Below are 16,042 nucleotides of genomic sequence, written 5' to 3'. Positions count from 1 at the left end.
TGAATACCCCAAGGAAAGAACATAACCACTGCCTGCTGATCCACACTGTGGATTTGGGATCTGCTCCATGCCCTTCTGAAGTCGGCAGAAAGCTCTTCTGGATGGCAGCAGGCTCTGGGTGGCCCTTTACCCCGTCGCCTTCCCCTACGTCCTCCCGATGAGGTATGCTTCTTGCAGCTAATCATTGGGGCAGTCTACATTTCTTGCCTGGCTGGCGAGTATTTGAACTCCAGTTCTCACTCTTGGGACCTGCAACCATAATTTTCTTACAGTAGCAATGCTAAGTCTAAAGACAGCATAACTGATGTGACTGTTTTTCAGGTGGACTCAATGAAATGAGCTCAGGTATGACGAGATTGTTCCAGTCAGCTTTGCTAATTTTCTCTCTCTCTTGTCCTCTTTTTCCCTCTTTCTCTTTTTTCCCTCTCTTTCATTCTTTTGGGAAGAATAACCTTCCTCTTGGATTTGAAGAATTCATTTGTTGATTTTCTTTAATGAAGCTCCAGTTCTTCTGGTGAGAAACAGAGGCTGTAATATTTAATGGCGATTTTGTGATTCTAAGTATTATTTTTTTGAATAATCTGACGCTATATTTTCCTTTTTAAATACCAGAACTGAATCTTAAATGAAGAAGTGCATATGACACCTAGATGCTAAAAGTTCTCAGAAAGGAAGAAGTTTGATAGGAAAGATAGAAATTATTTAGAACAAGACGACATTAGTATGGACCTGGTAAAGATCCAGCATGAATGGTGATTAGCAATTAAGATCATTTCTTGTGTTTTCCTCTTCAATTTGCACTCTGAAGGAAATGCTGCTTTTATAGATTTTAGCTCAGCTGTTTCATTTATATGTGTTGTGCTGCAATGATAAAAATAAGGAAAAGGATGTTTCGGATTTTTTTTTGCCAACTCTTTTTGTTGTGAACTGCCTTTGATTATGAAGTGGAATGAATTACTGATTTTTGACTGCTCAGGATTATCAAAAAGAGTGCATTTGTGCTGTTTCTTGTCATATATTTTAAACACAAATAAGTTTTAGGGTTATTTTATGGAGAAAATTTGTGGGCCCAACTGCCAGTTCCTATGCACTCAAAGACGTCTGAAATCCTGCCCGCTCTTCTTAGTCCCTCTTGATTACTCAGGAAAAGGTCCTGTTTTTCTTTAATGGGAGCCTTGCCTGGGAATTGGCTTCAGGGTGAAGGTCTGTCTTTTTATTCAGCTCTTGGTTGGAGTCCAGCTGACTAATATTGCAAGATAGTATTAATACTTTGTTGTCAGAACTTGTCAATCCAGAGAAAGCAAGTCTGACTCATTGGAAAATATCCCCATGAGAAAGAGACTTTCACAACTGCCTATCTGAATGCACGGAAAGATAAATGCTACGCTTCAGACTTTCCCTCCAGAGAGAGACTGTTCTTCAGGAAAAGTCAAAACAGACACATGCTCGAAGTAGGCTCAACAGATTTTACAAGATATGACATAAACGACAAAGAATTTCTAGCAGTGGCTCTCTGCAGACAGATTTATGGAAGATCGAGGGCTTGAGGATTAAACTCTCTGTTGGCTGGGGTGAGGCAACCTGATTATTCTGTCCAGCTGGAAAAGAGACTAGTAGCAAGGTCCATCTCAAGAAAATTAATCTATTTAAATGGTGCAATGCTGTCTTCAGCTGGCAGTGCCAGGGTGACACTGAACATAAACACTCACGGGTTGTGGCTTGCACTGATCTCCTTAAGAGAACAAGAGGCATGAGGAAAATGGTACCAGGTGTTAAATTCATAACCTCAGAAACTGTAAAAAGTGAACAAAAAGTAAATTGAAGGGATAACTTGGTATAGCAGGGAGCTATGCAACTATAGGCCATCGGCAAGATGTATCCAATATGTGAAATGAAGATTAATGCTACATTAAACCCAATTAAATATTTTTGATATGAAAGTACACTGGGAGAAATATACCTCAGAAATTTTCACTGCTAAAATTGTGTTTTATATTCCATACACTGCTGGTTTTTATTTTGCATTTTCACTGAAAGTCACACAACCAAACAGATCTCTGCTGGCATCTAGAAGATTCGTGTGGAGAAGCAAGGAGCTGGAAGGATAGGATGGGAAAAATTATGTGAGTAAAAATAAATGGGGAAAAATTCAGTATAATGGCATTTTAAAAAGATGCAGATGAACCTTAACTTCAGATGACATACTTTTTTTTTTATTATTTAAACAAAACCACCCTGAAAAACATGAAAATAATTATTTGTACAATTTTTTTTAGGTGTCACCTGACAGAATGTCTAAAGTGTAATTAATTTATGAATGCAGAACCAGAAGATGCTAAAGAGAAACACATTTTCTTAAAAGTAATGCTGAAGGTCATGTCCTAAATATATTTGTATATCTGCTTCTTTCTAGCACAACTGTGGGCAGAACTGACCCAGGTCAATTCTGGGATGTTGATATTGAAAAGTCTTGTCTAATTTTTGCTTTTGTGAGTAGTTTTGATGGCTTCTGTGTCAGTGGTGGAGGACAGTAAATCTGTTGTCTTGCTCCAAACTGTGCAGCTGTCTAAATGCACATGAAAGTTGCAAAGATCCAGAAGCTCTGTGTATAGACCCTGTACATTGTTCTCCGTGATGTTCCCCCTCCTATACATTCCCCATTAGGAACTGTTTCTCTAAGGATCATCCTTGGAGGCCGCTCAAGAGTAGTACCATCATGGTGATGCAATCTGGACACATACTCTTTTCTCTGGCTTATTTCCATTCTGAGAGTAGTAAAGGTAATGTGCATGGTCCTACCTACCCTGCCTCCTCAGTCTGTCCCTCTCTGTCCCAAGGGACAGTCTGGCCTAGGGTGTGTTTCCATTTGGCCAACTGCCTTTACCGCATAGGAGATGAAGAATTGCAGATTGATGGAAGAGCTGAACTCCTTTTGGGTAAGCTTATAAACTTTTACAGTGATCAGGGCTGCTATTGTTTTGGGGGACTTGGGTACCTCTAAGTACCACTGTACCTCTAAGGCACCGCCATACCTCCAAGGTATGGAGGGTTACTGCTGCAGGGGGGTGGGAGGACAGCCTAAACCCCATTTTTTTCATTCACTACTGCTGGAATTGGACTGTCCTAATGATGTGGAAAAGGGACAAGTCCCCAAGTCAACTTTCTGTATAGCAACAGGGAAATGTAATATGCAAGATTTCCTCCATGTGCTTATCTGGGGGGAATGATGTGGAATAACTATAATGAGTGATTGCTTTTTTGAAAATGATTTACAGACCTTAATTAAAATCTTTTGCTGTTACCTTCTCCTCTTCACTAATAAACCCCAAAGTGCCTGATGAAAAAACATCCGTATTATTATCCCCATTTTATAATGCAGATATCAATGTCTGGATGTTATATGGGCTAGAGTCTATAATTTCTTTAGCTGGAGTAGAAGTCTGTATTGCTTCAGAGAACTGAGTCCAGCATTATTTAACCAAGGCCAAAGCCGAGTCACAAGCTGTTTTAGGTTTATAATAAAAATTTCCTGGTTTTCAACCCTTTGCTCATTCCACTCAACCATACTGGCTTTCTGAAGTGCTAGCGGTGCGGAAGGAAGAGGATGCTTTATGATCCTTGATGACTATAATGTAGCAAATAAAGCTCTAGGGTGCTTTCAGACTCACAGCGATCTCGTGGGGTGGAAAATTAATCATGCTGCAGCTACTGGAGAATATATTTTTTTTACATTAGCTGCTTGGGTCTTTTTCCAAACCAGAAGATGATAAAGCGCTTCCCACTACTGGATGAAGACAAAAGAGAGTGTCATCAACAAGCAGTAAAATAAGCTGGATAAGCTTGTTTGGACTTCGGGTTACTAATCTAATTCTTTTACAATCATTTTTGGCTCTAGAAATAAGAACTATTTGCAAAAAAACCAGATTTTTTTTTTTTAAATGCCCCAGTCAGATTGTTGCAAATGTTGGATCTCAAATCCTTGATCTAGTCTTTCAAACTTAGCTGCCAATCTTTCCTTACTACAGAATATTGGTATATACTGTATAAATGTATAGACAGTTAAACTTTTGGAAAGTGCTTAGAAATTGTTCCCTGCAGTCAATATGTATCAGTAGATGCAGCTAAAATAAAACACAGACAGTGGTTTGAGGTTTCTTGAGACTCCCGGTATTCCTACTGAAAAAAATCTTAGTCAGCTTTGTTTTTTCCACCACTTTCTCACAGACCAATTTTGTCTTCTTACACCAGAGATCTTTCCAGAGACCTCTTTCATACTGGAAATATCGGGGGAACCCTTTAGGGTCCCAGATTCACTATGTGAAGGGTAATTCACAAATGCTCCAGGTTCATACTCACAGGGTTTATTTTCCAGCTCAAAGCTTGCCCTTATCTAAATAAGGCCCTCTGGGGTTTCCAGCATGGTTACAGTTTCCTTTTAAGCCTGTAACATTCCCCTTTCCATAGGCTGCAGCAGCCCATGAGCACTGGGTTTTCATATGCTCTGAGCAAGGTCAAGCTTAACATTTTCCACCTTGGTGTCATTACATCACTGCAACAGGGGTAAAAAAATGGAAATCATGTAGTTGTCACAGCAAAGCCAGCTCTCTGGTTTTGTAGTGCTGCCACCCTTTCATCACATTGCACCTCTGCCACCTTCTTGTATCCTGTAAGTCAAAACCTAGGTCAGAACCTAATACTAAACTTGGAAAGGAGGATAATTTTCTTTGACTACCACCTGCCTTCAACTTAACCAAGTGCTTTTTCTTAAGACAAAATGGAGCCCTGCTGCAAAACAAGTGATATTTACCTGTTCTTTGAATTTCAGCAATGGAAGAATCTTTCTACCCTAATTAAAATGCTAGGATTGGGGCTCTATAATTAATGATTTTCTCTTTTAATTGCAGTCTGCCGGTCTCAGGAAGGTGTTGCACATCATCATCTCTCTCCACTCCCTGGCACCAGACCACTTCTACTGCAGGCTCCTACTAAGGGGGAAAATTGGAAGTTCAACAAGAACAACTTAAAATAGGAGGAAACAAATTATCATGAAATGAAAGAAGCGCTGAAAAAAAGACACTCAGAAAAACCTGTTGGTCATCATTAGGTTTTTCAGCTCTTCTTTTGCAAAGCTGCAGCATTTGCTAGAGTGTGCTGATGGAGCTGTGTGCAGGAGAAAGGTCAGGAATAATTGTGAGGGTTGGCACCCGCAGAGTTACAAAGGTTCCCATGAAATATTTTGTCTTGCAGCCAGCTGTTTCCTGGCATAAACTGGGCACAATCCTTGTTAGCCCACTGCTCTACCACAGATTTAATTTGGAGACTCATAAAACAACTCAGCAAGATGAGAAAACTAAATAATTAAAAAAATAATTTTTATGATAAATTTTTATTTTTGTAACATATGGATACAGAACAAAAACTCAGGATACATTTTATTACGGACTTCGTGAAAATTAGTAAAAGCAGTTCAAACTGCCTAAAATGTTATGGTGGTCTCTGAATGACTACTACAGGGCTTATTTTCACTATTTATCAGGTCCTTTATGCTTCTCAGAAGTGCAAATGGTCTTTGGAGTTGAATAAAGAGCCTGTAACTCATTGTCATAGCTGGATTTTTGACTAAGAAGTAAGCACACTCTAAGTGCAGACCCTTATCCATGGACTTATGGCTACCATTGTTTATTCCCATTTATTAAGTAAATATAAGTGAGTCAAATGAAAGACTCTGCCCCAGTGCCTGCTTATTTGAGCATCCTTTCATTGTGGTATCTGACCCACTAAGTATTCAAAACTAGATAGAGCAGTAACACTCTCACTCGACCTTTCATCTACTCGAGGAAATGTGATTGCTTTAGCAGATGTATTGCTGCTTGAGTTCTTGTTGGGGTAAGTTCCCAGCTGTGCACAGTCCCTGAACAGTTTCCAGTCCTCTCTAGGAAGTGGTGTCCCCATTCACTGGTGTTTCCACAGAAGAGTAGATGTCCTTGGACACCTTAGCCATTAGTGGGGAGGGAAGGAACTGCTAATTAGAGTGAAACCCAGGGAGGACTTTGAGTGTCAAGACAATATTCAGTCTATTCAGTGCAGTGCAGGGAGCAAGTGCAGAGGGTGAAAGACTCATGTGGCTCCTGTGGTCACTTCTGTTGCTGTCTCAACTGTTTAAAAAAACCCCAGCAAACAGGTTTCAGGGATAGAGCTGTGATAGAAAAGCTTATGAGGAAGTAAAAAAACCTCCCTCACTAAGTGTGGGTCAATATCTGGCCTTGTGCAATATTCAGTCCCGTTTCAGATGCAAATCAATGGGTTTTATGCTGTCATTAAATGAACTTCCAGAAGCACGAGGAGCACTGAAGGCTTGAAGAGCTACTTAACAACCTGAGGATGGATGCCTAAATATTAGGTGATGCTGTGGAAAGTATTTGTTTTGCTTGAAATGTATCTCATCAGCATCACCCTGATCTCTACAGTCAACAGTTTTAGCTGTTTTCCCTCCAGGTATATACTGAAAAAAAGGCAGTGAGAAACGCAAGCAGCAGCATGTACCGCTGTCCTTCTGGTCCCATCCCTGTGGTATCTGTCTGTCTCTCCTCTTTACTCTCTACAGATGTTGAATAATGCTGGAGATAGATAGGATTGTGGTTGAATGGAGTTTGTCACTGAGGGCTCTGGAGAACTGAAAGGAAGGATCTGAGACATTGCAGGACATCTTTTTTAATTTCTGCTGTCTCCTGGTGGTGAAGTAAAATACAATGCCAGTAAATAACAAGATTCTGCAATAATTTGTCCTTCAGTGACACAGAACTTTTCCCTTAAAGTTGCTCAAAATGCCATTTTCTTTCTCATGCTCTTGTTGTGATACTATATTGAATTTCTGTTACCTCCCCACTTTCAATTAATGCAAGATGAGCCTTTTTTCAAAGGCCCTGTGGGAGTTAGGCACCCATTTCTCAGCAATTTTCCATCTGAGCTGGCACCAAATTTACTTAGATAATTCTTGAAATCTTACCCGTAGAGTTTGATCGTTAACTAAAGAGACCTCATTGGAAACTATGATTATTACAAAGGTTACCGGCAATAAACATTACTTTGTTATGCCTGTGACGTGTGTGCAGTTGATTCATAACAATAATGACTTTTCACCTAGGTAGCACTTTTCATCTGAACTGAAGGATCAGAGTCAATATTTCCATTTTGCTGGTGTTTCATATAAATCTCTGCATTTGTCATTGACAAATGAAAGAGCCTCAGAAATGTTTTCCCCATCATTTGTCTCTTGGAACATAAACCAAACAAGGAAAGTTCATGTTGTATCACAAAGAGTAGGAAAAAAACCGAGTTTGTTGGCTCGGGGAACTTAGCAATGGCAGATATGATGAAATAGCTGGGGGACATGCTGGGCCCCACACTAAGTGTAATGGAAGGCGTGTAGTCAGCGCGTGGACCGGAACGCCCTTTGTAGGTCCTGGGGCACCGTACGCGCGCCTTAATAGCATAGCCTGCCTCTCGCCTTTTCAATGCTATGGTACGTAGATAATAGGGTTTTGCTTGTGCACTCTCCATGTATTCACTTGAAATCAGCATGTAACAGTGAATCATTGTGACATGATGTTCCTTTTTCAAGCATAGTGAGAAAGATATTTTCCAGATAGAGTTCAGTTTGTTTTCTTTTATGTGTGACGGGAACCACACTTGGTATTTACAGACTTTTAACATTTCCTCGCAACCACAGCTATTCAGGCTTTTATTACATGTGAATCAAACGTGTCTGACAAACTCCTTTGTCAGCAAGAAGGCAGGTAAAAGGAGGAGTAAGTGCAGGAGCAGCTCTTCAGGTAAAGACGGTGTGAAATACTTCCTATGCCACTTATCCTGAGTTTTCTTCCCTTTGCACAGCAAAAATGTAGTAATAGAAAGTTCACAAGTAGGATTTTTGTTCTGGGTTACTCTGAAAATAAAATTTAACATAACATCCTAAAATTCCTCTTTTTCAGGCATCAAATAATCAATTCCTAAAGACTACACATCGTTTAATCTGTTTGTTAATGTGTCTAATGCTATTAGAACTGGCTGTGCTGGGAAGTGTATAGATGCACAGTCCAAAGAGACATAACACAAAAGTCTGGGAGGGAGGCAGAGTAATATGTTTCATCATTAGAAACTGTATAGAAAAAAAAGGTTGCAAACTTTTGTCTTAATCTGAAAAACCCTTTCTGGCAGATTGGTCTGCTTCCCCTTCTGTCTCTGGCTTTTAATGTAAAAAAGAAAAAGTGATGTCACAGAAGTAAAAGCTTAAGAAAACCACAAAGTAAAGTAAAAAATATACATAATTAAAAACACATCAGTGAATGGCTGTTCTGTGGTTTCTGTAATGTGGACCCCATAGGAGAATGCAGTGTGTGGGACTCTGGAAGTAGCTATAACTCTAGAGCTATTTTTCCTAACTTCAGTGATGTGTCCTCAGGGCAAAAGAGATTATTCCCAAGGATGGTTTAAAAATATTAAATGGAGTTTTTTCCATGAGATGATCTACAAAAAATACCCTTCAATAAAATGAGCAAAGAGCTCATGATGGGATGCTCTTACTGAAAAAAAGCCCCCAGCAACAACAACAAAAACTGGCTGTGGAGGCAGCGATGAATTGAAGCTCTTCAAAAGCCTAGAAAAATAAAATCATTCAAAGACTAATGGATCATATGAACCTTAGCTGCTTGCCATGAACTTGTATTACATGTCTGAGATCTTAAAAGACTACTGCTGTTGTTGCACTGATTCTATGGTTTTAGATCTCTACTCTTCCAGCTGTGCTGTGCAGAAATTAGATTTGTATCTATCTGGTCCATCCATTGCATTGTCACGCTTACTTCAAGTAAGAAAAGTTGTAAATTTTACAGTTTTTCCTCACTTTTAGTCACAGTTTTTGAAACAAAAAGAAGAGTTACAAAAGGACTTGGATGCTTTCTTACAGGATATCAGAAATGGAGAAGGAACAAAGTATAACCTAACAAAGTTTGGCGTACAAAGATGCTTTAACATACCAGATTTTATCAGTGGAATTTATCAAGCCTATTCAAGTTTTCTTTGCTGAAAATTCTATTAACTGGAAATTTCCAAAGTGGCAGTAAATATAGCAAGAACTTCTACACTGTATCTTAGTTTATTTGTCCTGGGAATAATTTAAAATCTATGAGTTTAGAGCTGTGTTTGGACACCACAGCTGAGGTTCAGAGGGGTGCAGAGGGTGGTCAGAGGAGCGTGCAGGTGAATTAGATGGTGTTGGAAGACACGGTTGGGTGGAGGGGGTGACACGGTATAAATGTGCTCACCCAGGGCACTGTAGGACCCTGGTGCAGACACACTTGTTATCTTTGTAGATAGCCTGGATTAAAGCTGGACTGCCTGATCTTCCCAGTGGCATTCCTGCAAAGGCAAGCAGGAGTTGTGGATGTAAACCCAGCAAGGACAGAACAGATAAGAGTGAGAGCATCTTAAAATACCAGGTTCCTAAATTTAATTTCCTGGGTGCACTAGATGGGCTCTTTCACAGTAGGCTCTCAGGACACTTCAGCAATATATAAACATGCATAAAAATGCATGAATTATGTAAATTTATTTATTTGTTTATTCATTTATTCATTTATTTATTTAAATACATAAATAATACAGATGTTGGAGGAAGTTGACCATGATCCTTGCTTTGTGGCTGCCCCTACACTTACCATCTTACAGCTAAAAGGACAGGTGTAACCAAATACCTTTATCTGCTTCAAAATAAATCGGGAAGGAAACAACCCAGTGAGTTTATTGCCCTTCTCTGATTTTGGTCATTTTCTTTTGCGATACTGTGATAATCAAACCATGTTTGGAAGATTAGAAGGGCAAAGGAATACTTCCACTTTTGTAACTGATAGCGAAAAACAGTTCACTTGGAATGAAATTTTTACCATGAGAGGAATCGTTGTGTGGGGGTTTTACTGTGTGAGATGAGTTGCCAGGCTACTGCAGCTTGTTCTGGCAATGAGTCTAGTCAATGCGGCTGGACCAGCAAATGGTCATTTCTGTGGTGTCTTTCTGGGGTGGTCATGTTATGGCTAATGCTCTCCTAACATTGTTTTACCCTATTTGACACTAATCCTGAAAGAATCCAAAGAGCTTATTTAAAAATAAATATAATTTAGCTTAAATGGAAAGTCAAAATATCTAATATCCTGTTTTATTTCTCTTAATCTGCCTGGGCACCAAAAAGCAGAAAAATTCAGTTTCTGGCCATATGTTACACATCTAGATTTCTGATTTTAGTGGTGCCTATGACAGGGAAGGGAGGTATCAGATGGCTCCATGAAGTCTATTAGAGGTATTGTTGGGCAGATATATTTTACCTGGAAAGCACATTAGTACATGGGTGGAGATAGCTAGAACTTTTGGAATAAAATATGCAAACAACTGAGTTTTATTCTGAACTCACTCTTCTTTTGCACATTGGAATATTTTTATTTTGCTTCTGTTTTTTCTCGTAATGTGATTTCTTGGGAATTTTTTTTGCTTTTTTTTTGTTTGTATTTTTCTCCTTTTCACTCACGACTTACTGTTCTGAACTTAAGATTTGGATATCTACTCTCTGTCTTTTATAAGATTGATCTAAAAGACCCCTTTATTAGCACATTCCCTAATTTTTCTAGTGTATACTCAAAACCCCTGCATGAAATGGAAGCTGTCTTTGCATTCCTTTGCCTCTGTCAACTTAAGCACTAGCTTCATGCTTGTTGGGTGAGAGCTTTAGTTGTGATTTCTTAGACATATATCACTCTGTTTCTGTTTGTCTTGGTTAGTTTTACATCTTCTAGTATCTTTCTCTGCTCATCTGAAAGAGATCTTTCCAGTTCAAAACAAGCACTGTTGTGCAATTTGTTGAGAGTTGATTTGTGGTAGGTTGGAGGGAATGGGGAATGGTTTCACAACATTGACTAGAAACAAATATGCACAACTTTTACCTTCCTGACCCCTTTGCTCACCCGCTTCCTGTTTCCTTTATTGCAAAAGTTAATCTCATTAGAAAAAACAGCACAATATCTTTTAAAAATAAAACAAATGTTTCCAGGCCTGTTGTTTGTTTTTTTTTGAGGGGAGGTGGGTGTTTCACACAGAGTTACAGAATTGAAATGTCTTGTAGGATGTCTGATGTTTTGGGAAGAAAGAGTTGAGGAGAAAATGTGTACCTGCTTTGCACAGCAGACAGTTCAAAAATTTTGTATTTATAGACAGAGAAGCAAAGAGAACTTCACCAACAGGTCATCTGGATCTCGGTTATGGATTTACAGTAACCTCCAAGCCAGTGAATGATTCTGGCTTCCTGCAATCACATTGAACTCTGTCAGTTCACTCCATCTTGCAACAAATTTTACGAGCTCAGGAAGTCATCAGTGGTACTTCTCAAGCTTTTTGTCATTAAGTACATGTTTTCTAGATGGATGCAAGAGTGGGGTGTGTTTTGCAGGCTTGAACTCTGTGACATTTTCCTTGACTTGTGCAATCTTTTGCTCAATATTTGATAATGCACAGTTTTTATCAGCTGTCAGTTACAAGAACTAGCTGTGGGAGTTTCACAAATAAACCACAGTTCAGTGGTAACTGGGAGACGTGAAAACTATGTACAGTCCTTGAGTGTTCGTTCCTTTAAATTTCCTTAAGACTTAGACTGGTAGACTTTTGTATGCAGAGAAAGCTAGAAGCAATATAATCAAACATTCTGCGAATGTGGGTTTCTGAAGCAGCTGTATATCTGGGTAAACTGTTTGGTAAGTTACCAGGGACGGTTTCTGGGTGGTGTTTGTGCTCTCTACACGTTGTGCTAAGTGCTGTTCAAACTGCCCTTGACTTCCAGCCAACAGATGGGAAAGTCATTAGCCACCAGACTTGAACAACAGTTCCTTTCTGTGTTTACAAAGTCCTGTACATGATCTGTATGGTGACAGGTTATAAACTGAATGGGAAATGTCTCATGTCTTCTCAGCGTGACTTGGGTGAAACATCGCAGTAATCAGCACAGGGTTAATTTAGCATACTGCTGGTCTCTTGTCCAGCACTGGGCTGGGGGCTGCAGCAGCTAGCTGAAAGGGGGACAGTAACGTGGTGAGAGAACAGGAGCCATCTGGAACAACAGCACAAGGCCAGTTTGTGACTAGGACACAAAGTACATCCTCATAAAAGCATTAGCATTTCCTGTGCTGTCACCGAAGTCAATAATCTTACTAGGTGTAAGAATAGCACCCCAGGTGCGTAAATCTTACTAGTCTTTAGTCTAATTTATGCATCTGTAGCACATAATCTGTGCTCTGCTCAGTCTTGGCAGAGTTGCTGGGGTAATAATTTCTCAAAAGTAAACTGTTGTGGACAATCTCTAGAAAGTATTCTGCACAATTGATATGTTATTGACACCAAGTTTGGCATGACCCTCTTTTTTTCTTATTGCCTAGATTCCTCAACAAATAAACACATGATCAAATTAATCCTAGCATTCAGGGGTTTATATTAGAGATGGAATTGGCTCATTATATTTAATTTGCCTGGCGGAAAAGGACATGGGGGTATTGGTCAATAGCTGGCTGAATATGAACCAGCAGTGTGCCCAAGTGGCCAAGAAGGCCAACAGCATCCTGGCCTGTATCAGAACTAGTGTGGCCAGCAGGACTAGGGAGGTGATCGTGCCCCTGTACTCGGCACTGGTGAGGCCGCACCTCGAATACTGTGTTCAGTTTTGGGCCCCTCACTACAAGAAAGACATTGAGGTGCTGGAGAGTGTCCAGAGAAGGGCAACAAAGCTGGTGAAGAGTCTAGTCATAAGACTTGTGTCTTATGAGGAGCAGCTGAGGGAACTGGGGTTGTTTAGTCTGGAGAAGAGGAGGCTGAGGGGAGACCTTATAGCTCTCCACAACTACCTGAAAGGAGGTTGTAGCGAGGTGGGGGTCAGTCTCTTTTCCCAAGTAACAAGCAATAGTATGAGAGGTAATGGCTTCAAGTTGCGCCAGGGCAGGTTTAGATTGGATATTAGGAAAAATTTCTTCACCAAAAGGGCTGTCAAGCATTGGAACAGGCTGCCCAGGGAAGTGGTTGTGTCACCATCCCTGGGTGATATTTAAAAGACATGTAGATGTGGCGCTTAGGGACATGGTTTAGTGGTGGACTTGGCAGTCCTAGTTAATGGTTGGACTCGGTGATCTTAAAGGTCTTTTCCAACCTGAACATTTCTATTCTATGATTCTATTCTAGTCTAGTCTAATTTATGGATAAAGAATCTCCATTAGTTTGTAATGTTTCCCTGTGCTGCAATAATGCACTCTATTTTCTGAACTACTGTCCAGAGGCAGAAGTTGGTTAATGCAGAACCAATATTTTGTCGAGGTATTTTTGACTTTGTAGAAGTAAGTCAGTTCAGATAAGAATTACTTCATCAGTGGCCATTAAATATTAGTTATTTATTTACTTTTTGTAATCATACTATTGCAAATATATATTGAATTACTTTTGTATTGAAAAAAATTCCATGAGAGGGGAGAATTTTCAAAGATTTAAATAGGTCAGCTAACAATTTTCAACGTGACTGAGACATGTCTTTGTTCCTCTATAATTCACTTTGAAATACCCTCAGATGTGAATGTCTCAGTCCTTTCCCTGCAAGGATCTGCAGATCAGGCAATTATTTGCAAAATACCTAGCAGAATGGTTAGCTGAGAGAGGTACGGTTTGGAGACTCAAGTTGTAGAGACCTTATGAAAGGGCATTTCGAAACTTAAGAGGTCATACATGGTGTAACCTGGCTTTGAATCACTACTGAATAAAAGAAATAGCATTTCAGCGTGCTCAGTACAGTGACTACACAAAGTACAAGGCAGAAAACAACCTGGAATTTCTCAGTTGTTTCAGAAAATTTCTGCAGATATTTTGTACCTTCCTAGCAAAATGTATTATGAATGCATTGCTGTAAACATGGATTTACCTTCTTTAAATCAACTAGAAAAGACCATTCTTCTTCTTGTCATGGGTGTTAAATATTTATTAAAAGGAAAGTCAGTCACAGAAAAAACTTTTTCATTTTCCCCTGATATGTTAATATTTTTTGAAACATCTTGAAAATGTCATGGAGCTTTACATTCCAAGTACCAACAACATCAAAAGAAGTTGGTGGGCATGATAGTCAAACAAAAAAACCCAGCAAGAACTACAGTATTACAAAAGCAGAGATGTGTGTGTAAAATTATTTTGCATTTATTAAAAAACATATATTCTAAGTGCAATTTTCAGAAAGTTCGATCCTGATACTTCACTGCTGAGGTCAATGAGTATTTTTCTACTTCACAGATGATGAAGTCCTTGGTCAGAAATAATCTGCTTTTTCTCTCTCTCTCCTTAAATATACATTCACACACACTCATACATGTATCTACCTACCTAGGTAGGTAGATAAGAGTTTAATCTCTGAAAAGATTAAGAACACAGATATTTAGTTATTGCCCTGGCCTCTTGGTGAGATGGGGAAATTTTTGAACACTTTCTATTTTTCAAAGCAGCAGCACAAGCCCAAAGATGTACACCTCATTCTCTATTCAATCATGAGCCATCAGCCTCTGTGAAAAGTGAGTGCAAAATGCTACCAGCATGAGTAAAGCAATTTCTAATTTCTTCACATAAGCATGACATTATAAAGCATAAGGAAGTGGAAAAGCAGGTCCTCTGTGTTGGCAGGATCAGGTCTCTAAATGCTGTTCCCTCAATGTGCCAAGTTTTTCTTGCCATATTTCTCAGGTAATTGAGTTTGTTTACGGAAAGCCTTGTTTCTTTTTTCGCCTGTTCCCTTTCTATAGCGATTTTGCCCTAAAATCCCATGCTGAATAGAGATAGGTATCAGGACTGCTATACCTCTCTTACAAAGAAGCAAACTGAGTCAAATATACACATAGTTGATATCAGTGTGAATTGAATTAAAACTTTCTGGTTTCATGCTAGTGTCAATCCTTTAACACAGATCGAAGGACTATTTTTCTAACTGGTGGTTAGTGGTCTAAGGGCTTTTTGTATCTTCGGCAACTTTTCTTTAATGTATCCTGTGACCACAGGCTGACACATCACATCCAATTCTGTAAAAATGAACAGTTGGAGGACTAAGGCAAAATTTTTAAATCAAAGGTGTTTATTTATTTAATGAAAGAGTATAAAGTGGGAATATTTCCAAACAAAACCTCTCACTTCATGAGTATTTCTATCCAAACCTTTGGAATTAGCTTTAATTTTCTTATACAGTTTAAACCAACGTGCCCTAAAATGATGAGAAATTTTTATTTTGGACCTATTACTAACTAGACATAATATAGCAACATGCTTTTTTTTTTTTAATTTTTAAATTATTAACTTTTGAAAAATGCTGATTATATTTCCTTCTTCATGCATTTCCTCCTAAACTTCCTGGTTCAGACAGAAGACCCTTCTGCTGATCCTTGTGTTGTTACATGAAGGAATTAGGCCATTTTCTTTAGGTATAAAAAGTATAGGAAATTACCCAGATCTTAGTCCCATATAGTGCTGAATGTTCCAGCCATTATCCAGCAAAGCACTTCAGCACATATTTAACTTTCAGCACCTCAGGATTCTCATTCATGTCAATCGGTTTACTCAAGAATTTTGGGGGTTTAGGGCGAGAATTCTCAGCATCCTGCTGAAGAGGGAGATTAGGCTGTGAGGAACTAAAGGCAGACTAATGAGCAAAGACCTGCTCATCTCCCGATCTTTGAGATCCAAGAAGTATAAGCCTAAATAATTTGCTCCTTTTGATTAGGGGTTGTGCAGGGGCTAATGAGGATTATTACTGCTCCTAGGAGACACTGCTACACATAAAAATGGCAACAAAGAGAAGCCTGTATTTGTATGGCATTGACTTGGAAATACAAAAGGAAAAACTGCAGCTCCACGGAGCAGGGTGGGGTAAAAAATTGAAAAGAATAAAAAAAGTCAACTTTTCTTGACGTGAAATTCAACTATATTTTCCCCAGGAAAA

General features: G+C 39.2%; 1 protein-coding gene and 1 long non-coding RNA gene across 2 annotated transcripts in view; both read left to right on the top strand.

Annotated features, from left to right (window-relative positions):
- Nucleotides 1–16,042, top strand: part of SPON2 (spondin 2) — a 101,106-nt gene that overhangs the window by 35,311 nt on the left and 49,753 nt on the right. The gene's annotated exons all lie outside the window — the stretch shown is intronic.
- Nucleotides 1,197–5,501, top strand: LOC142082398 (uncharacterized). The gene is made up of 3 exons (XR_012673695.1): nt 1,197–2,780; nt 2,892–2,936; nt 4,905–5,501. It is a non-coding gene; the product is annotated as an uncharacterized LOC142082398 (long non-coding RNA).

Source organism: Calonectris borealis, chromosome 4, assembly GCF_964195595.1.
Source record: "Calonectris borealis chromosome 4, bCalBor7.hap1.2, whole genome shotgun sequence".
Lineage (NCBI taxonomy): Eukaryota > Metazoa > Chordata > Aves > Procellariiformes > Procellariidae > Calonectris > Calonectris borealis.
This window is presented reverse-complemented; position numbering and strand designations above follow the sequence as displayed.